The 27,027-nt window shown below is 40.3% G+C and overlaps 1 protein-coding gene across 19 annotated transcripts in view; it reads left to right on the top strand.

The window, feature by feature from the left end:
* The window catches only part of STX18 (syntaxin 18), a 109,709-nt gene that overhangs the window by 30,287 nt on the left and 52,395 nt on the right, over positions 1-27,027 (top strand). For 2 of the 19 annotated variants that reach the window (XM_081493189.1, XM_081493718.1), the window contains exon 2: positions 17,076-17,165. The exons of 15 other annotated variants lie outside the window; for them this stretch is intronic. The gene's annotated coding sequence lies outside the window, so the exon portion shown is untranslated. Of the gene's footprint in view, positions 1-17,075; positions 17,388-27,027 lie in introns of all 19 variants that reach the window. 2 more of the 19 variants (XM_081492638.1, XM_081493029.1) reach the window with 1 other exon arrangement.

Raw genomic sequence — 27,027 nt, 5'->3', positions numbered from 1 at the left:
TTCTCTGTCCTTCCTTTGATTAGGATTGGCTTGTGACTCTCTGAAGGATTGCTTTTTCTAGGATAATGTTGCAGTCAGGTCTTTGAGCCTGCTTTCTGTGAGACCACAGATGAGTGGGAGGCGCTGAGAGGCCTGGTGCGCCTGTAGCTGGGATTTGGTGTCTAGGTCCTTTCTGATCTTACTCTCAGGGTGCACGTGCTTCTGTATTAACATGGGATGTAGTTTCTGGGATTTGCTAGTGGGAGAACTAGGGAAAGGTTTCCTGTCTCCCATCTCCTCTTAGTCTTTGGGAAACTTGAAAAAAATTTTAAACTTATACTGCGTCCTTCCTTAAATTTTGAGTTGAATGCATTCATGTCCATTTGATGTGTATATTATCATATTCCTGGATTTTATTCTTGAACCCAGTTGGCAAGTTTCAAGGCAAACATTTGGTTTTCTGTTAGCCCACAAATTGGGCAATGGTTGTTCAATTATGGTCTGCCGTTGACATAGGCAGAGTCACATGTTAAAAGTATATTTTGCTAGTAACCCACAAAGCATACCAACTGTCAGTCCTTTGTCATGTCTGCCTGTGGGCAGTAATCTTACAGTAGTAGTAATATTCCAAAATTTCATTTGTGGATTACTTAAATGTGTCATCTAGAAACTCTCTTTAAAATACATCAATGACAAAACAGCTAGGCATAGATGTTATGTACTATGCCTGCCCACTTACCTAAAACTTCTACTAATCTCGCAGTGGATTCAGATGCTTTCCAGAATACCCAGCTCACAAACGTGCCTCAAATGTAGTAAAGCAAACCCAGTTCAATATAATGAAGAAATATTAATTTGCTGACTATTTGCCCTGTGTTATGCTTATTATTCAGTATTAAATGGTTGAGGTGGTTGACCTTGTTTGTTTTTTTGTCCCCAAACCACTCTTCTATCAACAATAGCATCTTCCTCCTTTTGGAAACTGATACTGCCTCTGACTTCAAACGTAGTTTCAGCAGAAGCTGCTGTACTTCCATGTAACATCCTCCACCCCTCAGGTCGCACACCATGGGCAGGGATCAGACTCCAATCAGGACAATAAGTGAAGTCGCTTAGTCGTGTCTGACTCTATGTGACCCCGTGGACTGTAGGCTCCTCCTCCGTCTATGGGATTCTCCAGGCAAGAATACTGGAGTGGCTTGTCATTTCCTTCTCCAGGGGATCGTCCCGACTCAGGGATCAAACCCAGGTCTCCCACATTGTAGGCACATGCTTTAACCTCTGAGCCACCAAGGAAGCCCAGGATAATAAGAATCATCCCCTAAAATTTCCTGGGCCTCCCTGGTGGCTCAGTGGTAAAGAATCCGCCTGCAATGCAGGAGATACAGGTTCAGTCCTTGAGTCGGAAAGATCCCCTGGAGAAGGATGGCGACCCATTCCAGTATTCTTGCCTGGGAAATCCCATGGACAGAGGAGTCTGGCAGGCTACAGTCCCTGGGGTTGCAGAGTCGGACATGACTGAGCAATTAAAACAACAGCAACAAACATTTCTTAAAAATTGGATTTTGAGAAAAGAGTCATTCTTTGTCCAGAGGCCTGAATTTTAACAAATAAAAGGAGCTGTTGACCAGGTTCCCATTGCTGAGCTGCAATGAGAGAATTAAAGCTGAAATACAGAGGGAAAAAAGGGGTTAGAAATCAAGGGAGCTCTCGAGGGATTTTTTTAAATTAAAAAACTAATTTATTTTTAATTGAAGTATAGCTTACTTATAATATTAATTTCAGATATACAACATAGTGGTTTGATATCTTTATAGATTTCACATCATACAAAGTTTTTATAGTATTACTGACTGTATTCCCTGTCCTGTACATTGCATCCCCTGACTTCTTTATTTTATAACTGGTAGGTAGTTTGTACCTCAATCTCCCTCACCTATTTCACCCCTATCTGCTTCCTTCCCTCTAGCAACCACTAGCTTGTTCTCTGTATCTGTGAGTCTGTTTCTTTTTTATTATATTTGTTTGTGTTTTTTTTTAGATTCTACCTATAAGTGGAAACATACAGTATTTGTTTTTCTCTGTCAGACTTATTTCACTTAGCATGAGATACCCTTTAGGTACATCTGTGTTGTCACAGATGGCAAGATTTCATTCTTTTTTATAACTGAGTAATATTCCATTGTGTGTAGGTATGTATCACATCTTTATTTATTCATCTGTTGATGGGTACGCTTAGGTTTCTTCCATGTCTTGGCTATTATAAGTAATGCTGCAGCGAACATTGGGGCTCATATATCTTTTTGAATTACTGTTTTTGTTTTCTTTGGATGAATACCCAGAAGTGAATTGTTGGAATGTATGGTAGTTTTATTTTTAATTTTTTGAGGAACTTCCGTACTGTTTTTCACAGTGACTGCACCAATTTACATCCCCATCAGAAGTGCCTGAGAGTTCCCTTTTCTCCACATCCTTATGGACACTTGTTATTTCTTGTCTTTTTGATGACAGTCATTTTGACTGGTGTGAGGTGACATCTTATTGGGGTTTGCTTGTCATTTACCTGATAATGAGCATCGTTCCACCCCCAAACAGAAGAGGACACATTCCTTTCAAGTGCACACGGAACATTCCCCGGGATAGATCACATGTTAGGCCACAGAAGTCTCAATAAACTTAAGAAGAATGAATCTGTTTCAAGCATTTTTCTGACCACAACAGCATGAAACTAGAAATCAGTTATAGGAAGACAATTGGAATAAACAAAAATACATGGAGACTAAACAACATGCTACTAAAAGCCCCAGTGAGTCAACAGAGAAATCAAAGAGGAGGTCCAAGAACAGCTTGAGGCAAATGAAAGTAGACACCCAGCTTTCCAAAATCTATGGGATGCAGCAAAAGCAGTTCTAAGAGGGACGTTTATAGCAATACAGTCCTTATTTCAAGAAACAAGAAAAGTCTCAAATGAACAACCTAACTTTACACCTAGAGGGACTACAAAAAGAACAAAGTAAAGCCCGAGTCAGTAGAAGGAAAGAAATAATAAAGATCAGAGCAGAAATAAATGAAATAGACACCAAAACAAACAACAGAAAAGATTGGTGAAACTAGGAGCTTTTTTTTTTTTTTTTTAAAGATAAACAGAATTGATAAACCTTCAGGCAGACTCACGGAAGTTTTTAAGTACCTGCTTCAGTTGTCTCAGAGGGTCAGCTGTATCTTTGCCCTTCCCATGTCTTGACATTAAACTGTTGTCCTTAACTGGTGGCAATTTAGCCTCCTGGGGGTATTTGGCAATGTCTAGAGACATTGCTTGGGGGATGCTGCTAAACTATCCTACAATGTACAGGACAGCTCCTACTCCCCAAATAATTTCCCTACAACAAAGAGTTATCTGGCTCAAAATGTCAGTAGGGCTTAGGGTGATAAACCCTGAATTTTAACCCTTCTTTCAAACATGTTGGATAACACTGGTATCTATTCAATCCCTGCTCCCCATGTTTGGAACGCTAGCTAGAACTAGTTTCTGTTCAAGAGACCCTTAGCTAATCTAGAGGTATACGTGAACTAATTGTGAGTGTTGTTTGGTTATAGCTACACATTTTAGTACCATATTTAAGATTTTTCTGCACATAGGTGACCTGATAAATCCTATTACTCAGATTTAGGGGGACTGTTGATTCACCTACCACAGGGGTTCAGATGGACACTTATAGCCTCTCTTGTGTACCCAAGCAACGTATATTCTGAACTTGAAAACTTGATGCATAACCTATTCGTATAAATTGCTGCTAGGATTGCATCAAAATTATGCTGTCTTCCCTAAGATTTCTTTTGAGATTTATATTCAGCCCATGTAAGGGATGAAGTATCCATTTTTAGGAATAACTTGTGGAACAAAACACTGTCTTATGATCCAGAAGGATGGGATGGGGAGGGAGGTGGGTGGGGGGTCCAGGAAGGGGAACACATGTAAACCCATGGCTGATTCATGTCAATGTATGGCAAAAACTATTACAATATTGTAAAGTAATTAGCCCCCAACTAAAATAAATAAATTTATGAAAAACAAAAAACAAAAAACACTGTCTTATAAGGACCTTGATCATGCTTGGCAAGTACAGGAAGCTACAGCATCTGTATTAACATGGCTGGGCAAGCGAAGTTCCCTCTTTGAAACTATTGGAAAGTAAGGTACCTCTGATTCATCTTCAGACTCGTATACAGGAGTTTCTCAACGACAACTTGATGAAAATGTTAGTAATGACTTCACAGTCAGAATTTGAGATGTTAAGCACAGTCCTACAGTTCATCTTGTAGATTAAGAATCAGGTTTAATATTTCTTACATTTTTCACTAAATCTTTCTTTGACTAATGTTTTCTAAAAACTGGGACTTGGAATTCGCCCTCAGTTTCTTTCTCTTTGGCCTCCGTGATCGCTCTGGTTAAGCCAGAGTTAAACTGCAGAGCATTTTGTAAAGCGAGTTTCTCTGTCTCTCTCCCTCTCCCACTCTTCCTGGCACAGAGTTGACTCATTAAATGTTTGTTCGAAGAACAGTGCATATCTGGTTTTGAATTCTACTAACTTCTAAATTTTTATTCCCAGCTCAGACTTGTCTTCAAACACTACATTGTACTGCCCACCTGACATGTTTGCTCGGAGGTCCAATAGACCCTTGGTGTCCTTGCTTTTCATCGCAAATACTAGGTCTACTCCTGTCTTAGGGTCTTTGTACTTGTAATGCTTTCCCCCAGAAAATCTGTCTGGAAAACTCTTAGCTCCCCTCCTTTATGCATGTCCTTTTATGTCGTCTTGTCAATGAGGCCATCCTAACCCCTCTACTTAAAAATTATAATTCACCTCTTCCCCCACACTCTACCTAGATTTCCCTTCCTTTACTTTTTCTTGTTTTTCCCCGTAATACTCATCACCATCAGATATACATTATTGGGGCTTCCCAGGTGGCTCAGTGGTAAAGAATTTGCCTGCCAGTGCAGGAGACGAGGGTTTGATCCCTGGGTCGGGAAGATCCCCTGGAGAAGGAAATGGCAACCCACTCCAGTATTCTTGCCTGGGAAATCCCATAGACACAGGAGCCTGGCATGCTGCAGTCCATGGGGTCGCAAATGAGTTGGACACTACTCAGTGACTGAACAACAAATATACTTTATTGACAGACTTATTTTTTATATGTTATTTTAAATATATTTATTATATTTATTGTTCATTATCTGTTTAGAATCTGGCTCAATTGTAAGCAGAGCCAAGATCGTTCAAACTGGGATCTTTTCAGTTTTTGTTAGAAACCAGCTTCTTTGTTTTGACTTCAGAATGGCCCTGATATTTCTGGTCTCCTGAAGTGTTGGGCTTAGTCTTTTGTTTCAAAATAATTAATTTTGTATATGTGCTGTGCTGTGCTTAGTTGCTCAGTCGTGTCCAACTCTTTGTGACTCCATGGACTGTAGCCCGCCAGGCTCCTCTGTCCATGGGGATTCTCCAGGCAGGAATACTGGGGTGGGTTACCGTGCCCTCCTCCAGGGATCCTCCCAACCCAGGGATCAAACCCAGGTCTCCCACATTGCTGGCAGATTCTTTACCATTTGAGCCACCAGGGAAGACGATATAACCTACATAATTAAAGTGACGTTTGTTTCTGACTGCAACACCAAAACCTCTTGGATTTTCACCGAATTTGGAGGCTATGTTTGGGATGATCTAAAACGAAATACAGGCTACGTAGCATAAATGAGAGATGAGAACGTGCAGTTTGAAGAGGCAGTTTTCTTCCAGAGCCGCTACAATGGGGAATGGAGAGACCCAAATGACAGACTCTAAAGACACCGTGAACATACAGAAAACAAAACAAAGACAACAGTGGTTCGAGATTTGAGCCCCAAATTGAAAGTCCTAGAAGCAGGTGCTTTTCACTTGAGCATTTCTACGTCTTATAGTCTAGAAGGCATGTCAGCAGTGACACATTTATTTGATGATAATTCATAATTCTCCTGAGCAGTCATGGGAGGCCAGCTAGTATTTAAATTAAAAAACACCCCCCCATTTGGACTTTTACATCTATGTTCGGATGGCCAAAGTTGTTTGTTCTGTGGTCGGCTCTCTGGCATGGTGGCTGATAGACGGTAAGCGTGCAGTAAATACGGAATGCTTACTTTCTAGGAGAGTCTGTGTATCTTTCTAGTTGGCTTCTTTTTTTCTTAATTTTAGTTTAATGTTAACATACAATAAATTTGACTTTTCTACTGTTCAGTCTATGAGTTTTGATATACATATGCATATGCGTACCAACATAAATGTATATATACATACATATGTATTCTCTTTTGGTATAACCATTTTAGTCAGAATACAGAACAGTTACCTCTAAAGTCTCCCTCATGTTATCCCTTTGTGGCCAACCCCCTCCACCCATAACCGGTTCTTTCTTACTATAGTTTTGGTTTTTTGAGAATTTTATTTAAATGGAATCATGTAGTATGTAATCCTTTGATACTGACTTCTTTTCTCAAGTACAAAGCCTTCAATCTTAGTATAAAACCGTTGAGATTCATTTGTGTATTTATTAATAGTTCCTTCTTTATTGTTGTGTAGTATTATATGGAGGTACCATGATTATCACTTCTTGAGGACATTTAAGTTGTTTCCAGTTTTTAGCAATTATGAGTAGAGCTGCTACGTATTTGTGTACAGGTTTTTGTGTGAGAATAAATTTTCGTTTCTCTAGGGCATATGGCCAGGATTGGGACTGCTAGGTCATATGATAACTATATGTTATAAAAAACTGCCTGTGTACAAATGTTCTTAGCAGCATTATTCATCATGAGGAAAAAGTGAAAATGGCCCAAATGGCCATCAACTTGAGGAATGGGTAAATAAAATCTGGTGTATCTATAACAGTAGGTATTATTTGGCAGTAAAAAGAAATGTACTGATATTTATTGCAACAGGGATAAACCTTGAGAATATGCTAAATGGAAGAAACCAATCACAAAGGACCACTTGTTGTATGATTCCATTTCTATGAAATGTCTAGAAGAGAGATATCTGTAGAGACAGAAAGTAGTATGGTTGCCTGGGGCTGAGAGGTTGTAGATAGGGGAAGTGACTGCTGATGGATATGGGATCTTCGGAGTAATGAAAATATTCTAAAATTCATTGAAGTGATGGCTGCACAACTTGTGGATATACTAGAAGCCATTGAATAGCACACTTTAAATGAGTGAATTGTATAGTGTGAATTATATCTCAGTAAGGCTGTTTAATGGCATCCCGCTCCAGTATTGCATAGGAAATCCCATGGACAGAGTCTGAGCCTGGTGGGCTGTAGTCTGTGGGTTCGCAGAGTCAGACACAACTTAGTGACTGAGCATACAAGGCTGTTCAAAAAAAACAATAGACTGCTAACTTCTTTTCCACAGTGGCTGTGCATTTTTGTATTCTCACCAGCAAAGCGTGGGAGGTCTAGGTGTTCACATAAACCTCACCAGCACTTGGTATTGTCAGTATGTTTTATTTTAGCTACTTTTAATAGGTGTGTAGTGATATTTCACTACTCGTTTGCATTTCCCTAGTTAATGATATGGAATAGTTTTCATATGCCTGTCTGCTTTCTTTAGTGAGGAATTTGAACATGTCTTTAGCTCATTTTATGATTGAGTTGTTTGTTTTCTTAGTGTGAAGATTGAGAGTTCTTGATATGTTCTGAATACAAGTCCTTTGTCAGATATGTAGTTTGCAAGTATTTTCTCTCCCTCTCCTGATTAGCTCGTCTTTTTACTCTCTTCAGTACTTCTTGATGAGTTGCAAGTTCTCAGGGTTTCATTGTCTGATTACTCCTGTACCCTTAGTGCTTAATACAGTATCTGGCATAAAACAGATATGCAGTTAATATTTGATGGATGAATGAATGAGTTCCATCTTCTTACTGATTAGCAACAAGTTTTTTTTTTTCTGAGAGATAATAATATATTAAAAGTAAGCCTGATTAAAATATTTCCTTCCTATACATACTCTTTTTTTTTTTTTAATCTCTACTATAGAGATTTTTTTTTAATCTCTGCCTAATAAAGCCTGGCAGGATACAGCTTGATTCCTTGAACATTTCCTGTTCTCCTCTGCCTCTTAACCGTTGCAGGTGCTGTTCCTTCTATCTCGAGTACTTGTCCTCCCACTCTCTTTGCCAGGCTAATTTATTTATTTTTTAGTTCAAGCATCGCCTTTGCTCATTCATTCTAGACCCTGGGAATATGAGAATAAATAAGACAGCACAATCCCTTATTCTCTTGAGGCTTACCTTTCATGGCAGAAACCCTCTTCCCCCCTTGCCCCAGACTAGGTTGGGCTCCTCTGTTTCACAGTGTTCCTGTGTTTTTACTTAACAAAACTTTAATTATTTATAATTAAATATGTTCAGCATACCGGCCTGTAAACCAATGACCTTTAAATATTTTTGTGTATTTGTCCCTTAAAAGAATTTTGGACAAAGAAAAGTAACCTTGTACATATATTTCAAGCTGACATCTACACTTTTTTTATTTATAACTTGAAATAGTTGCAAACGATATAATTTCCAGCATGCTATAAAACTTGACATTTTAAGGTTAAACTTTTGGTCACTCTTTTAAACGTATCCCATGGAATCTAAAAACTATATGATACTTAACCATCATTTTTTGAAAAAAAAAAATCCCTAAAAATTCCTTTCTATAGTTATAAATGTTACAATCTTTCTTTTTCTCCGTAAACTACATTTCATTTCCCCCACATAATATCCTCCTTGGTTATTGCTGAAATCTTTGATTGCTCATTCTCTTCTACTTCTTTGCAATAGAAATAGGTATGCAAGTAGAAATTTAATTTTTAAAGTATTCCCAGTGATAACCAAAAGTCTGTAATTGTTCTCTGTTGAACTATTGTGTTGAATTATTCTGTGTTTAGTTACTTTGGCAGTTATTATCAGTGTACATGTATTAAAACAAAAAAATATGTTATTTGACATGAAAAGACTCTTAAGGAAACAGATTTTTTAAACACTGGATTATGTGCAAGTATAATGTGTGAATGTTACTTTTTTCTAGGTCATAACAGTATTCTATATCAACTGCATTCTTAGTTTTCATTTCTTATGACATAAGAGCTGAGAAAGCTTGGAAACCTTATTTACACACATAACGGACAAGAATGGAAGGAGTTTTGTGTTAGCACAGCCACTCCTCTCTGTTCTTTGAACTTCCTCTGCGTTACAAGCCCAAACTGTCATCAAAACTTTTAAAAATGGTCTGCCAGATGACAACTGAGTTAGATCCTCCATTAATTTTGTTGAGTGGGAAGTGTTGGAACCCCACCCCCACCCCCAAGCTTGTGAAAGGGTTTGTCGTTCAGTCATTAGTGTCATTCCCAGGATTTCTAAGTGTCCTTTTGTTAGAGGTTTTTATTTCCAGGGCTGTGCACCATAGTAAGCTTCAGGTATGGTGGAGCTCTGACTTTAAGAAGCGGGAAAGGTACTTGTGAAGGGCTTGTGGGGAAGTAGACCGGCAGGAGGTGGATCAGCAACAGATTCACAGGAGGAGTCGCTTCAGAGAAGAGTCTACATAGATGTCAAAGCTCTAGAAATCGACTTCCTTAAGCTTACGTGTGCCTGATAGACCTCAGCAGTCCGCCCTGTGTTTCCTGGCACCCATCCCTCGGTCATGCGGACCTATTGCTTCAGGATTCATGAGGCAAAGAGCTGCGGGTTTTTGTCCCCAGCCTCCATCTCAACTCAGGACTCCTGTCAAGAAGAACTTCATATGTATTTTCTCACTGATCCTGGAAAAAAAATTTTTTTTTTATGTAAAATTTTTGTGTAAAATTTGAACTCGTTCATCTTTTACATTTTCTTTGAAAAGGTACAAAGGGAAAATGTTTTTATTCCTGAGTAGCAGTGTATGCTTTGGAGCTCATTTTTAATTTTCAAGAATAAAATGTTCTTTTACAAGTAAAGTTTTTGACTCAGTAGCTATCTTGCTAACAATGATTATACCGCTTACCCTAAATCCTTTTTCTCTGTTTTCCCAATTACACTGTTGTTAAAAGGACCTTTTACTGTTTTTCAAGTAATAAGATTCTGCTTGAATTCTCCACAGATATAATTTTTTTTGGTACTTTTTATCCTAATGTAATTTTCAAAGCTTAGAAAAAAAATAATTGTCATTTGTTTTCTTTTTACCTGCAGTAGTTTTGAGGTATCTGGCAGATACTTTTAGGCATATTACATCTATTGGGCAATAGAGGTCTGTGTGCCTGCATCATGTAAATAGGCTGTATTGCTGCTAAGAAATATGCATTGCAGATTGGCAGCTTCACCTTTCTGTTAATGTGCAGATTCTTAATGCTTAGTATCCTGGAGGTTTCTGCTTTTCTGCAGAAAATCTAATACAGATTTTCGATTGCCTCTTAAAATGCTACACTTCTCCAGGAAACCTTATCTTTGCTATAGCATCTGGTTTTCTGTGAAGTCATAATTTTGAATCAGAATTTCCAGCTGTTGGCATCTTGTTTTATGGAGCCTGAATTGAAAATCAAAAACTAGGTTATGTATTTAAATACCAGAAGTGAATGTTATCTTTCTTATTCTAAAACAGTATGGCAATTGTATTTAAGTATTTCCAATTTGCAGCGTTATTGTTTGTGATTTGCTCCAAGAGAAACAAGATTGAACAACAGCTGAACAGCTTTAAGTGAGTAGGTTACGTTTTATTCTTCTCTCGGTGTCCCGTGAACCTGCACAGATGGTGTCTGCCCAACGACAGATAAGAATTGCAAAATAAGAATTGCTGGCGCTCAGCAAGCACCTTACAGACTGGTTAGCCTTGACTCTGTATTTTCTAGTTGAGGAAACCGAGGTCTTATTTGGCTGTATACAGAAAATGATCACTGACTTGAGGCAGAAGAAATCAGGTTTAATGGTATTAAGATAATCATGTTGTTCAGTGTTTTAAAAGGCAGTCATTCTGAACGAGGGAACCAAGGGAGGGGAGTCTCGGCAGGCTTGCTGGTGGACTGCTGTGCACCTAGCCAAGGATTGGGGTGCCGCGTGAGGCCAATAACTCCTTTCCCTGTCCGGGAAACCATTTGGCAAGATGCGTCAAGATTTTAAAATATTTTGTAACTGTCAAGCTCGTGATTCCTCTTTTAAGACTTTGTCTTAAGGAATTACAAAATCAGATAAAGATTCAGTGTACAAAAATACCCTGGCATGGTTTAGCAGAAAGATGTTCTTTACAGCATAATTTATCTTGTGGAAAATCAGAAGGAGCAGTTCAGTTATCCAGTGGTAGAGAAATAGTCAGATTATGGTAAATTTAAACAATGAAATATTATATGGCCATCAAAGTAATCTTTAGAAGATTTTTTAACTGTGTGGTAAAGTGTTTATTGTAGTGTTATTGAAAATCAGTAGAAGGTAAGATTGTATATATAATATGGTTCCTTACATAAAGGAAATTTTTGTATAAAATGGATCATACATCAGTGGCAAAAGAGTTTGTATTTCTAGGTGATGATGAGTTGTTTTATTTTCTTTTTGTTTTGCTTATTTCACAAACTTCATGATTAGCAGAGAATAAGATTATAAAAAAAGGAGTTTAAAATGTAGTTGAAGAGGCAGATTTTTTTCAAATGCCAATTGTTGGAAAAACCCACTTTAAAATCCCACTGAGGACAGGCTCACTGGTGCTTGTGCTGTGTTAAGTCACACACAGCTGCCCCACCCTCATCCCCATGGCTGGAATCCTAATGACGGGGGTAGTGACCCATCTGGAATGCGGGCTGCTGCTGCTGCTAAGTCGCTTCAGTCGTGTCCGACTCTGTGCGACCCCATAGACGGCAGCCCACCAGGCTCCACCATCCCTGGGATTCTCCAGGCAAGAATACTGGAGTGGGTTGCCATTTCCTTCTCCAGTGCATGAAAGGGTAAAGTGAAAGTGAAGTCGCTCAGTCGTGTCCGACTCTTAGCGACCCCATGGACTGTAGCCTACTAGGCTCCTCCGTCCATGGGATTTTCCAGGCAAGAGTACTGGAGTGGGGTGCCATTGCCTTGGAATCCACAAGTAACTGCTGTTTTAATCAGCAGTCATTTTATTTGGAAAAAAATTTGAAAAGCCATTTCCCCTGTTGAATGAACATTCCTTTATTCTTTCATTAGCAAACGTTTTTGAGTGCCCACTAGTTAGTTCTTCTGAGTTGAAGGTAACATTCTGCTGCTAGTGATTCTTTGCCCAGTGATTGTTGACATTTTCCTAATTCTCTCTGCCAGAGTCTTGTGGTATACAGGTAACTTGACACAGTTCCTGTTTTTACCTAGTTCAGGTTTAATAATTAAATGGGGTTAGCTATTAAATAATGCATGTTTGTGGAGAAGCCAGTCAGTTGAGTACCTGTGAACTTGAAATCACCACTTTATAATCAGTGCAGGGCTTGGTGAGACCCATGTTGCTGTGGCTTTGCATGCAACATAGTCGAGCAGCAGAGCAAATTAAATGCTGTTTCTCTGAAAGGTAAGCTCTCCCAAGGCATGGTGTGGCTTTCTTTGCTTCCAAAATTCTTTGAAAAAATCTATGAATATTTTGAAGTCTTCGATTCCACTTTATAATTTAAAATTAATAACTTCTTACTACTGTAATTTCATACGTTTCATACTAACTCCCCTAGGAAAAAAATGAAGTATTTACTTACTTCAAATTTCTTATATTGATTTCAGTTGGTCTCATTCCACATTACAATTATGGCTTTCCAGTCCACAAGGTATGTCTTAGAGTTGTATTTCAAATTCGCAATGGGTTGTGCATTAATAAAGCTACTGTTTTTAATTTAAAAGAAAAGATCTCTTAAGGAAAGTTTGTTAGGCCCTGGGATAAATTTTTTAGATATTTGTTGTGTGTAAGTTCATGATAGCCTCAAATTGTTATTCTCCTGCCAAGAAGTGGCACCTTTTTTTTCCTCATTTGCCTGTTGGGCCTAGTTGTCTACTTTGCCACATTTGCATTAGCCAAGGAATTCTAGAGCTGGAATAAGCTGCCTAGGTGAGCTTTCTGTCTTTTGCAAAAATAACCTGAAGCCCTTTGATGAGTGTCTTTTTTTAAAGGCCTTCAGAGAAGGAAGTCTTGCAGTCTTTCCAGCACTTTGCATTTCTGATTGACCATTATCTTTCTCTCTTTCTTTTTTTTTCATCTGGTGTAAAACATAGATCTTTTTCTTTAAACTTAAGCTGTTTTGCTACTTGCCTCATATTTTGGGATACTAATCTATACCTGTATGGATATAAACAAATTGTTCTTATTATCCTTCCTAAATGTTCTGACTGACTGTATATTACCTGATTGTTTTGTCCTAACAACAGCATTATGTACCAGTGAACTGCTATCACAGAACTGTTTTTCTTGGAAAGGTTAGGAAGTCTTTGATAATGGATTGGGCCAATGATTTAAATAGTCCAGACACATAAACTTACATTTATTTAGCAATTTACTAGATGTTTGTGTGATACTGGGACTATATGCCAGTCATTGTATACTGGGGACTGAAGATACCGCCCACCCCCAAAAAAATCAGGATGAAATTAAGTGCTTCAGAATACAGCAAGTCTAGTAAGGAGACCTTTCTGATGTATTGGCAATAATAGTATTATTCGTTATTTGGGGTTTATTGTTGTTAATGGGTTTATTTTCCAGTATTATTTTGCAGAGAAGTTGAAAAGTGGCTTCAGATCTATTTGCTTTTTGTCCCGCCCCCCAAACCCAGAAGTGCTTCCCTCCAGAAAAAAATCATTCTAAAAAAGCTTGCAAATTTAGGGAAGACATATATAAGTGAAGTCAAGTCATTCAGTCGTGTCCGACTCTTTGCGACCCCGTGGACTGTAGCCTACCAGGCTCCTTCCATGGGATTTTTCAGGCAAGAGTACTGGAGTAGGTTGCCATTTCCTCCTCCAAAGGATCTTCCCCACCCAGGGATCAAACTCGGGTCTCCCGCATTGTAGGCAAACGCTTTACCGTCTGAGCCACCAGGGAAGTTGCCGAGGACATACATAAACAAGTTGTAAATTTATGTGGTGAAAACAGTATGCACTGAGGTTCTATGGAACAAGAATTCTCCTTTTATAGAAAAGAGTGATTAAGTTTGATTTTCCCAGTTCATATTGTTACTGAAGTTTTATGTGACTTAACTTTAATTAGTAGAAGACATCTGTTCATTTACAGCAACTAGTGGTCACACCTCTCTTTGACACATACCATAGACCCTCAGACGTGAACACCTAGAAGTACATTTTTTCCTGACCATAGCATCAGTTCAGTTCAGACCATAGCATATTGTCTCCGTATAGTCTTGTGTCTTAGAAGATAAAGTTAGTCTTCGTTTAACTCAGCAGACACAATACACATTTTGTTCTAGGTATAATAGATGTATCTCAGGAAGCTATGACAGGGTGATTCTGAGGGCCGGTGAACTCATTTCTGATTGACAGATCTTACAAATTCTAGCACAGTAGGGAGTAGTATAGACGTTAGTTGAGAGCAAAGGTTCTGGAGCCACGTTATCCAGGTTTTAATCTTGTTATGCTTTATTAGCCGAGTGACCGTGGGCACAGTGTTCAACCTTGCTGCCCCTCCTTTTCCTCACATGTAAAATAGGGTAATACTACTCTTCACCTCATAGATTAAGGAGAATTAAGTGAGTTAATATCTGTAGAATAAAACCATGCCTGATGCGGAGCCCTAGATGAGCACTAGTTAGTGTGTGAATAGATGTTTTGATACCGGTTGATGTTTTTGAATTATAAGATGCCTTTTATAGGTCTGGGGCCTGGTTGGCCGACGCTGTGTGAGTTGAATGGCGATGTAGCTTTTTCTGGTTTTCCTTAGTCCTACTCCCATCCCCTGCGCCGCCCCCCCACCCCCCAGTTTTTCCGCACTGATGGTTCATTATAAACATCTTAGAAACTGGAAGTCTGTGCTCTTTATTGGCATATTGTGCAATAATCCCGGGAATTCAGCCTGAGCCCCTGGGAGCTAAATCAGAGGTCATTCTCTCTGAAAGCCATTCCGAGCTGGCCTTCTGGTGCAGGTACTGGGGGCAGGGGTTGGAGGAGTCTTGTTGTCCTTGGGGCTCCCCTGGCTGTGCAGAGCCTGAGGGGGCACCAGGACAGTGAGTGGTCCACTTGCACGTCTGTGATCATCCACTCCCCTTGCCAACCTCCTAGGTCCTGTATCTGGGATGGCAGACCCGACCTCAGTCCTCAGAAACCGACACAGGCCTGCACTGGCTCAGTTGCTGGTTTTATGGAATTCATTTCTGTGTATTGGCTCTTCCAGGGGCTATTAGTTCCTCTCAGATACAGGCTACTTTGCCTTGGCAGTATGAGAGAATCTTAACCCTGTTGGCTTACAGAAGTTCCTTCACTGGGCGTTCAAGGCCTTCCAGTCTTGGCATGCTGCTGCTGCTGCTGTTGCATCAGTCGTGTCTGACTCTGTGTGACCCCATAGACAGCAGCCCACCAGGCCCCTCCATCCCTGGGATTCTCCAGGCAAGAACACTGGAATGGGTTGCCATTTCTTTCTCCAATGCATGAAAGTGAAAAATGAAAGTGAAATCACTCAGTCGTGTCTGACTCTCAGTGACTCCATGGACTGCAGCCTACCAGGCTCCTCTGTCCATGGGATTTTCCAAGCAAGAGTACTGGAGTGGGTCGCCAGTGGACTTCTTATATGCCAGGTACTTTTCTGAGCAGAAAATAACGCATTTCACTCTCATATATGTGTGATATATACTAATACTATTATTTTTCCCATTTTTACAAAAGGAGAAACTGAGGCAAAGATAGGTTGAGTAATCTGGGCACAGCCACATAGCTGCTGACTGTCAGAGCCGGTATTAGACCCAGGCAGTCTGAGTGCAGCCTCTGCTTACCAGTGTAGCCTCCTTATTGCTGGTTCTTAGCCTGCTTGTCCGTTAGACTCATCTGGAGAGCTTGCCAAGAGGGCCGGGGGCAGAGAGAGACATTTAACCTGGCCCTACCTGAGACCCAATCAAATCTGCCATCTCCTCCCTTTTTTAGAAAAAAAGGTCACTCTCTCCCTGTTTTTCTAATCTGTTAGACTCTTTCCTTTCCCCCATTTCATGACATGTAGATGGTAAAGAATCTGCCTGCAATGTGGGAGACCTGGGTTCTGTCCCTGGGTTAGGAAGATCCCCTAGAGAAGAGAATGGCAACCCACTCCAGTATTCTTGCCTCGAGAATACCATGGATGGAGGAGCCTGGCAGGACCACAATTTATGGGGTCACAAAGAGTCAGACACAACTGAGTGACTTAACACTTAGTAGGGTTTTTAATGGCCTTTTACAATGAAGGGCATAGAGCTCTATGGTTTGATTCTGTAAGGTAGGGCCCACGGGGACAGGGACATCCTTTCTCCCTGTGTATATCTGGCGTGGTGCCCAGCATAGCGTTACAGACATACACAGGACTTGAGTGTTAATCCCTCAGTGGACGCTTCAACGTACTGTTATCACTTCATCACATCACTTTATTTATCACTGTTACCACATCAGGGGAGATCCCGGGATGTATGGAAAGACCGTAGACAGTTAACTGGGCAGATCTAATTTGGCCAGCTCTAGTATATCCGAGCCTCAATTTTCTTACCTCTAAAATTGTAAAGGTGATACTATTAGAAGATCTCTGTAAAGATGAAATGAGATATGTGAAAATGTGGAATATGCTCTGTCCTGTAGTGCTGTGCTGTACTTAGTTGCTCAGCCGTGTCTGACTCTTGGCGACCCCGTGGACTGTAGCCCACCAGACTCCTGCGTCCATGGGATTCTCCAGGCAAGAAGACTGGAGTGGGTTGCCATGCCCTCTTCCAGGGGATCTTCCGGACCCTGGGATCGAACCCATGTCTCCCGCATTACAGACAGATTCTTTACCATCTGAGCCACCAGGGAAGCCCTGTAGTAGGAAATCAGAAATAAATGCTAGTTTATTTCTTTGTAAAGTAAGCACAGTTTGAATATGAAAAATCACTCGAAAATGTGTTATTCAGCTTTCAGTCAAATGCAAGAAGTCATGAAGTTTTTGGAGCTCAAATAGACCTTCAGGATCAGGGAATGCAGCCCCTTCATGTGAGACACAAGTGAGGACAAGGAAGCGTAAAGAAAGGACTGGACCAAGGGCACACCGTGAGCCCAGATGCAGTCTCTGTGTATCCCTCATTCTGTGCTGATGTACAAATGCTGTCTCACTACCGTGACTGTCTCACTCTGCCTCCTGGAGTTTTCACCGTCACCTCGGAGCATGCCTGTGCACGTTACGGACTCTCCAAGCAGCTCCTCAGGCCTCTAGCGCCTGCCCCAGCGTAAGGCTTTGCCTGTTGGATAAAGTCCTAAACATGGCTCATGGGGTTAAGGGGGTACAAGGAAAGAGCATGTATTTACCTTGATGTTTTTGAACTAGAAGGAGAAGCGTTAAAAACATACAAATAGCGAATGGCTGAAAGCCCATGAACCTCTTTACAGTTCCTCTGTTTTCCAGGAAAATGAGGCTCTTTTATCTTTCATCAGTTCTTGCATGTATAAGGTTGATATTGGAGGAGAATGAAGTTATTCCAACTATGCTTCTAATAGAATGTTGATATTTTGTTTTTACTCAGATCAAGTTGTAAAAGCTTCAAAATGGCATCATGCTTTGATATAATGTTTAAACCATTATAAATATAATCTCCTATTGATGCCTTAGATGTTTTAGATTTCTATTAATGTTGATTATTATAGATTGAATTAAAAGTGCAAACAGCTCATTGACATACAATATGTATTGTTTAAGTTGGGGCGTAATTGCTAGGGAAGTATCCAGCCTGTAGTAAAGTTAGGAAGATAATAAGATGTGTCATTTTCTAGTGTCTGAACTCATTCTTGACTCCTGTCATCTCCCCCTCCACCTCCTACAAAAACACATTTTTTTTTTTGTTTTTGGAATAACCAAGATGAGCACACTCTGGTGTCAAATCATTTACATTTCCTCATCATTTTCTGCCCTGTTTTGCAGCTTACTACATATGCCAAGAGGTCTTGATTCCCTTAAATGCTTGGGAAAGTTTTTCTTTGTAGGACCCTGAAATTAGCCATGGACAGTGGGGGGGAGGAAATGCCTGTGTCTTTTCCAAAAAGTGGGTTTGCTTAGAGAAGATGATGATAAATGTTTAGCATTCTTAGCAGTGCCGAAACTCATGTGGAGAAACACCTATTTTAGGCCTCTTCAAAGACTTTGGTTGTCTAAAAGCAGAAACGTTTGTAGTTTGGCCTTTACTTAGGATCTACAATATACTGTATGAGCACTTTACAAATATTTAATGTTTATTTTTTGACATGATAATCGGTATCTTTGTTTCCTGATTCTATATGAAGCTCTGATCCTTTTTTGTCTCTATCTTCTTTTTTAGAAAAGTCCAAATGGGTGGATTTTTAAAAATGTAATGGAAACAATGTGGCTTAGCTTTTAAAATGATTCATTATACAGAGAAAAACCCGAAGCTATAAAATGTAAATCTCATGAAAGTTAATCAGATTTGGTTGTGCACAGACTTCATCAAAACCTGAATCTCATAAGCCTTGAAAACTCTGACGTTTTAAAAATGTTTGAGGAGTTTGTCTTTCCCATTCTCAAACGCACACGTTCTTTGAGACCACTCAGGAAGAAAGTGCGCGGGAGAGCACTGCCGACTCCCTGAGGCACCCGCAACTGGTTTCTAAAACTGAAAGAAGCTTCTCAGTCATCTGTGATAAGCGGCATTCAGAACGAGTCTCTGTTTTAGCACATGTGAAATAGAAAGTGATCGCGCTCACAAGAGTGAAATTTGAGTTATGACGTGTTGATGGATCCTCATATTAAGGCACCGTAAATGATATTTTCAGTTTCCTTATGAAAACAAAGTTGAGTTCCGCTCTGAGTGATTCTCCTAATTGTTATTGTTAAATTCTTTTGCTCTGCTGTCTCTCTTCCTGCTCACACTTAGATAATCTACAAATACTGTTTGGATCCTGTGTGTTTCACTTTCTTTTCTTAGCTAAAAGTTTTCAGTAAATCCTTTCCTTTCCAACAAAGTGTTTAACTTTCTGTGCACACGGATTCATAAGTCAGTTAAACATGTTTGATTAATTTATCACAAAAAGTGCCACCTTGAGTAAAAACAATTCTACTCTGTGGAAAGTTCTTTCCTTTTAAAAGAGGGTCCTTATTTCTAAGAGCAGAGCTCTGATTTTAATTAAAGAGCATTTTATGCAGTTTTTTTTTTTCTAAAGCTTAAGATTAATTTCTATGGTTACTGGGGATATAAATCTCTAGATTGCTTAAAACAAAGATTTTTGTTCAGGAGAGAGTTGACAGCTCCCTTTAAGAGAAGCTATTACTTAATTTTACTTTCCTAAGTTTAAACATATAAAAATATTTGTAATGATACCCCAAAGGCATCATAAAAATGTAAAATAATTGTACTCTAAAATATCTAAAATTACAGGAAATAGACCTCATTTTAAAAAATGAACCGGGATTCGTGGTTGGGGAACTGAGGTGTGACATACTTCAAAACCAGATTCTCTTGTCTGGATTTTTTTTTTTTTTCAACGGTTGAAAAAAACCCCAAAACTTTTCTATTGCCGGTCATACAGACTTTGAAATATGTTCATTCTATTAGGAAGTATGTCTTTATAATTTCATTACCTTTAACGTGCATTACTGTATGGATGTCTTAGATCCCCCTTGAGAGACAAACTTCTGTCTCTAGAATTAAGTGGCATCAGTTGGCTTGTGGATTAACTGTATCACAGTTACGCTTTTGGCTCTTTTTAATGATTATTTTTAAAAGTACATAGCCCAGTTTTCTAACCAACTTTAAACAAGGGCAGCACAAATAGTTTCCAGTGTTTTACTTATCCAAAGTATACTTCCTCTTTCAGTAGATAATGTGAACTGGTAAATTGTTCCCAGGTTAAAGATTTGTCATATTTTAATGAATATAGTACAAAATCTATAGTAGAAACACTTAAAGAAAAACCCTTCACCTTTCCAAGTAAATGAATTAATACTTATCTTCCTTTCACTTTAGTATTGCAGTATCAGTTCTTTTGGTATTTTCATTTACAGAAATTTTAAGTGGGTCTAACATAGTAAAATGTTTTCACTTTATTAAGAAAGGTGAAATTAGACTTATAAAATATTCAAACTGAAGTTTTGAGAGAAATAGTGTTTCGTATGTAATATGAATGCTGTTGGGACTAGATATGCTTTTAGTATAAAACGTGCCTGATTCAGGAATACTTTGCATTAAATGAGTTTATATTTTGAGAGCAAAATGGGAGGAAAGAAAACTACTCCCCCACCCTTTTTTACGAGCCAAAAATTTAAGTTGAATGCAGATATTGAAAGTGCCGTAAGCTGAATGTTTGAGCAATGAAAGTAAACACTGATTATTGCAAATGTACATTTGAACCAATTTCCTTTTATCTTTCAAGCGAAACATTTCCCACAGTTTTTGTGGGCTTTTATTTAAGTTGGGAAAACTTTGGAAGTTTGTGTGAAAGTATAAATAAGTTTGGGAAAGTCATGATTGGAGTTTGATAATAAACATGCAAAAGCAAATTGGGAAACTCTATTAAAGTCAGATGTAACATTTAATAATGTTTTCTCTCAAAACTCATTTTCAGGGAGAAGAATGGTGATTTATGTGGCTCTAGAATAAAGACTTTGGCTATAATTGAAAATGAGGGCTAAATATGAATTCTTCTTCAATATGTATGAAATTTTGCTTTTTTTTTTTTCTTTTTTAAGAACCGTACTGATTGTTTGGGAGTCCACAAAATGTCCCCCTCCAATTATGGGCATAAAAACTACATATGTATTTTTGTTTAAAACACAAAGTTCATACCTAGTTGCCAGGAAAATTTAAATTACTTTTTACAAAAGAAGCATTAAATTTTAGTGTATATGGAGATTCCTAATTTTGAAAGGCGGAAAAATATTTTAGTTCTTTTAATTATTGAGATATATCACAATATTTAGTATAAATACAAATAAAACTTAAAAACCTTAGTCTAAGATTTGATTTAAATCTCATTGTCATTGCATTCACCTCACACTTGCATATTGGCATTTTATAATATTTTTTAGTTGTTCAAAATTCTTGGGGAAATTTGTCCGTTTTTTAATGTAATGGTACAATAAGTGTAAAAAGATACCACTTTAGCAGTTATTACATATAGAAATTTTTGCTTTCCTTTCTTTGATGCACTACTATATATATCCCTTAAAAGTGTATGTGTTTGGGTGGGGGATGGTTAGTATTACCTTTTGATGATAATTTTATTGCGTACAAATTGATATGTGATTTTAACTGAAACTTGTTGCTACGATAAGAATGGAAAATTGTTTCTGTATAGTGTTTCAAATGCTTTACCTAATGATCTGGAAAACTGTTAAAAGGAATTTAAATTATATATACTTGTTTTAGTTTTAGAGCTTTCAACTGAGTTCTCAATATAAAATTCAAGTATAGCTTTTAAATATTGAGATGTCTAAGTATAAAACAGTAAGTAAATCTTGAAAGTAGACTGAAAAGGTATAATTTGATTCTCAAAATCAAGATCTATATGTACAGCTCAGGATCTAACCATTATTTTCCTAGTTATTATTACACACAGATTTTTCTCTAGCAAATGTTGTATTGAGTTGGCCAAAAAATTCATTCAAATTTTTCCATAACATGTTACGGAAAACCCTTAATGAACTTTTTGGCCAGCCCAGTGTTAGAAACTTACTTATTTTCTGCTATTTTGAACATTTAAGTTTAAGAATCAATTTTTATCAGGCTTGTCCCCGTTTTATAAAACTTAGCAGTTAGCAATTTGCTACAGTTCTTTTAAATCCTGAAAACCACTCAATTTTGTTTTCATTTTTTTCAAGCAAAGAGATTGGTAGAATGTTTTGTAACTTACTCCTTGAAATAATATTTTTACATTTTTTTCACTTTCAGTTTTATGCCTTATTTACTCCAAAGAAGAGCATAAGGAGGGAAAATAATCTATATTTTTAGGAGGACTGGGAATGATGAAACAAGGCCCTGGGTTTCGCTTGGAATTTGAACATTTGTGTTATTGCTCCAGGCCGGCATGCTCTGCATTTTATTCCCACTCACTCAGTTGAAAGATGACTTTGGAGGCAACATTGTGTATCTTGTTACCAAGCCGTCTCTCACAGAACTTCATGATAAAACGCACATTGGTTCCTTCGCTTTGTTTTCACTAATAAAGGAGGGGATGTGTTTTAATAGAGCAAAGCATTTACACTTTGCGGGTTCAAATGTTATCAAACGGTGTTTTCTGTTGAGTGTAAATTATTGGCATCTATCAAACAGTATGGAAGTTGAATGTATGTTTTCCCTTTGTACCGCCCACAGTTGATTTCGCTCTTCTCTCTGCTGATGTGAAGCAGAAACTGGACAAGGTAACAGTTTTGATGTTGAGATTAGAGGTAGCCAGGCTGACTGTCTCCTGGCTTTTAGAGAACCTTATAAGCTCAGGGCCGCCCCCTCCCCTTGTTTAGATATTACTTGCTCTTTTGAGTTTCAGATTACAGGAGCAATTGATCTGCATGACCTGTCTTAAGAACTTTAACGTTGCAGTGGAAACTTAAACCAAATGTATATCCTCAAGAGACAAATCATCTTAAAACCAGGCTGTTGTCGTTTTGATATACTGTACTGTTCGTGAGGCACAGTGTGGTAGAGAGCACCACCTAGTGGACGGGAGCCGCACTTGCTGCTCTGGGTGCAGAGTTTAGAGAGCGAGTCTGTGTTGACGTGACTCTTGACCTTGGTTTGCAAATAAGTGAGGTTTTACGTTGTTCCCAGCTCATAATTTCTACGCAGGGCAAGGATCCCAGGAGAATGAGATTGGGAGAAGTTGTGACATGTCGGTTTTATTTGTGGTTTCCCCACACGTGTAGGTGTACATGCTAGTCCTTGCCATCTTCACATAGTCTCTCCTCATAGTGGATATTTTTACGAAATAAAGAAAAATAATTTTTTAAAAATGTCACTAGGGCAGCAGTCAGTCTTTGGAGAGTTTGTGTCTTGGAGTGTATGTGTTTAACCTCAGTGACAGGAGTCTCCCTTTGGCTAGAACTGTGGTTGGATAGAATCGGTTCACCTTAGGAGGAGAGGAATTGCTGCTGATTATCAACTGGCTCCTAAATCATGGCCTGTCTGTTACAGAGAGCGTGCCTTCGGAGTGTACTAACACATCTGCAAAATCAGTGTGAGAGAAATCCATGTTAAAAAAAAAACACTTTTTAATGCATCATAACCACCTGTTTTTGATGCAGCTGTTCCTTCCTTAATGTTTATTTCAGAATGACAAATTTTTAATAAAATGCCTCACTCATTCTACAGACCCTTGTTGAGTTAGGACCCTTGCCAAGGAATCTGAAACAAACACGACATAATTCTTTTAATTCTTTACAACAGAAGAGAGGGAACATATTCCTGATATGTGGCGTGTACTACGATGGGGTATAAATGTGTTTATTTGCTTGGTATTTTCTGCTGTGACTGGAAGAATTTAGAAGACACGTAGCAAGGACTTTTGGAGGAGCTGATGAATAAAACCGATGGCTTTTCTTTTAAGGGGCTTGGTGTGTGGGAGGTTGTCGAAGGCTGCTGGTAACTCTTCCTTGGTTTGGATGTTCCGCTCACATTTTTTTGCCCGAAAAGCCCAAGCTTGGAGACATAGATCACAGGCTGTGGAACCTGTTCTGAAGTAACGGACCTTGGCTTTTCAGCTTGTTTGCTGTGTGACCTTGGGCAAGTTACTTAACAGCTCTGTGCTTCAGTTTCTGTTTTCTCATTTGTTAGGAGAATTAAATGAGATCATCTGTGCAATGGCACAGTCAACGGTAAACACTGATGACGGTAGCACTACATCGTGCTCTTCCATCTCGCCTTTGCTCCACGCTGTAAGGCAGACAGCGTGTGAGTGGTTGTGACATCACACTCGGCCTTTCCCTGATACCTGCAGGTCTCACACCCTTGCCGCCCCCGCCCCTCCCAGCTTACTGTCACCACCATGCAGACGGACTCTGCTGATGGACGGCCGGCAGCTGCCCCCCGGTGTCCAGCTCGAAGCGCTTTCTTATGCACAGGAGGTTTACAGAAAAGTTGTGCCCTCCTGTGTTTGTCTGTTTGTTTGTTGAATCCTGTTTTAACCTGAGCTCCAGTGAGCCAAGAGCCTCTGAAGCTCAGAATGGTGGGCAGGAGGTTTTTTTTTGCGTCTGTGGGAAGATTCATTTTCTTAACAGAACAGATCAGACATGTAGCTTTGGTTAGTGTCTCAAAGGCATCCGTGCCCCCTGAAAGGGAGACCTGTACCTTTGAAATTCACAGTTCTTTCTGGAAGCCCACTCATGAAATGAAAGATACTATAACTCCCTCCTAGAAAATGAAATTCAAATTGGAATGTTAAAGACAGAGTTGAGGTTTTAATTTGAGGAATTCAAATTTTCCCCTTCACCCGTCTTGTCAAAGTTCTAAAGAATAGTAAGAGCAAGGAAACGAAGGTTAGGAGTCCAGGCTCTGGCGTAGACCCCCCAGGCTTCAAATCCTGCCCTGTCACCTGCTAGCGAAACCTTGAGCCAGTCGGTGAGCCTCCCCCGTGAAGGGAACTAATGATGGTGCCTCCCCAGGAGGGTTACACCGGGAGTCAGTGGACTCGTTTGGACAAAGCCCTTGGGGCTCTTCTCGGCATGTAGGAAGTACTATGTAAGGGCTTCCTGGGCTTCCCTGGTAGCTTAGTGGGTAAAGAATCCACCTGCAACGCAGGAGACCCCAGTTCAATTCCTGGGTCGGGAAGATCCTCTGGAGAAGGAATAAGGCTACCCACTCCAGTTGAAAATGAAGAGAGACCACACCACCCTTACAGCAGAAAGCGAAGAGGAACTAAAGAGCCACTTGATGAAAGTGAAAGAGGAGACTGAAAAAGCTGGCTTGAAGCTCAACATTCATTAAACGAAGATCACGGCATCCAGTCCCACCACTTCATGGCAAATAGATGGGGAAACAGTGGAAACAGTGAGAGACTTTATTTTCTTGGGCTCCAAAATCACTGCAGATGGTGACAGCAGCCATGAAATTAAAAGACGCTTGCTCCTTGGAAGAAAAGCTATGACCAACCTCGACAGCATATTAAAAAGCAGAGACATACTTTGCCGACAAAAGTCTGTCTAGTCAAAGCTGTGGTTTTTCCAGTAGTCATGTATGGACGTGAGAGTTGGACCATAAAGAAGGCTGAGTGCTGAAGAATTGATGCTTTTGAACTGTAGTGTTGGGAGAAGATTCTTGAGAGTCCCTTGGACAGCAAGGAGGTCAAACCAGTCAATCTTAAAGGAAATCAACCTTGAATATTCATTGGAAGGACTGATGTTGAAGCTGAAGCTCGAATACTTTGGCCACCTGGTTCGAAGAACGGACTCATTGGAAAAGACCCTGATGCTGGGAACGACTGAAGGCAGGAGGAGAAGGGGACGACAGAGGATGAGATGGTTGGATGGCATCACTGATTCGATGGACATGAATTTGAGCAGGCTCCTTGAGTTGGTGATGGACAGGGAAGCCTGGCATGCTGTAGCCCATGGGGCTGCAAAGAGTCGGACATGACTGAGTGACTGAACTGAACTGAACCCACTCCAGTATTCTTGGGCTTCCCTGGTGGCTCAGATGGTAAAGAATCTACCTGCAGTGAGGGAAACCTGGGTTTGATCCCTGGGTTGGGAAGATCCCCTGGAGGAGGGTGTGGCAACCCGCCCCACAGACAGAGGACCCTGGTGGGCTACAGTCCATGGGGTCGCAAAGAGTTGGAGACTACTTAGCAACTGAACATGCACACATTATTTATTACCTGTCAAGGTCAGAGAGGGTGTAGGTAAATTTTAAGTAGAGGACTGACTTCCCAGAAAGTGTTTGGTGGGTGGATGGAAGGGAGGAGGGGGACCCTCCTTCACACTCAAGGCCAGTGTGTCGAGAGCTGGTCCAGAGATGTGCAGTCAGAGGCCCCCTCTTCAGCCAAGGGAGGTGGGCACTGGGGCCGCAGTTAATTTCCCTGACCACAGAGCGGAGAGAAGATGCAGAGGAGAGTGGGTGGGATGATGGAGCTGCCCGCAACTCGAGGCACATCTCACAGATAGCGAACTGGCAGGAGTTAGCTCCGTGCACTCGGCAGGGAAGAGACGCTGATTTCTCCAGTGCCTGGCGTCCAGTCTGCACGTGCAAGCTCCGGTGAGAGTGGGAGGGCATTGCTGCCCTCTCCCCGGTGGCTTCCTGGGGCCTCTTGCACTAAGAAGAGTCCTGCCTCACTGACTGAATCTAGCATCTAAGAAGAAGCATTTTTTGCTCTTAAAAACTCAAACCAGCCATGTCCTCTGACGCACAACTGAAAAGACGGCACCTGTTCCAGCTCTGGCAGAATGAGCAGTCTTGAACTTAGCGTAGGACACCATGTTGGGGTCCAGGGTGGGCTTTGTAAGTGCCGTGTGGATCGTGTGGGTGTGGTGGGGCCCAGGGTGGGCTTCGTAAGTGCCGTGTAGATTGTGTGGGTGTGGGTGGGTGTGGATGAGGCTCATCTGCTCGTGTGGATCGTGTGGGTGTGGGCGGGTGTGGATGAGGCTCATCTGCTCGTGTGGATCGTATGGGTGTGGGCAGGTGTGGATGAGGCACGTCTCCTCGTGTGGATCGTATGGGTGTGGGCAGGTGTGGATGAGGCACGTCTCCTCGTGTGGATTGTGTGGGTGTGGGCAGGTGTGGATGAGGCGCATCTCCTGCTCGTGTAGATTGTGTGGGTGTGGGTGTGGTCCAGGGTGGGCTTCGTAAGTGCTGTGTGGATCGTGTGGGTGTGTGCGGGTGTGGATGAGGCACGTCTCCTGCTCTTGTGGATCGTATGAGTGTGGTGGGGTCCAGG

Source organism: Giraffa tippelskirchi, chromosome 1 (genome assembly GCF_054371585.1).
Source record: "Giraffa tippelskirchi isolate mGirTip1 chromosome 1, T2T-mGirTip1v1.2.pri, whole genome shotgun sequence".
Taxonomy (NCBI): Eukaryota; Metazoa; Chordata; class Mammalia; order Artiodactyla; family Giraffidae; genus Giraffa; species Giraffa tippelskirchi.
This window is presented reverse-complemented; position numbering and strand designations above follow the sequence as displayed.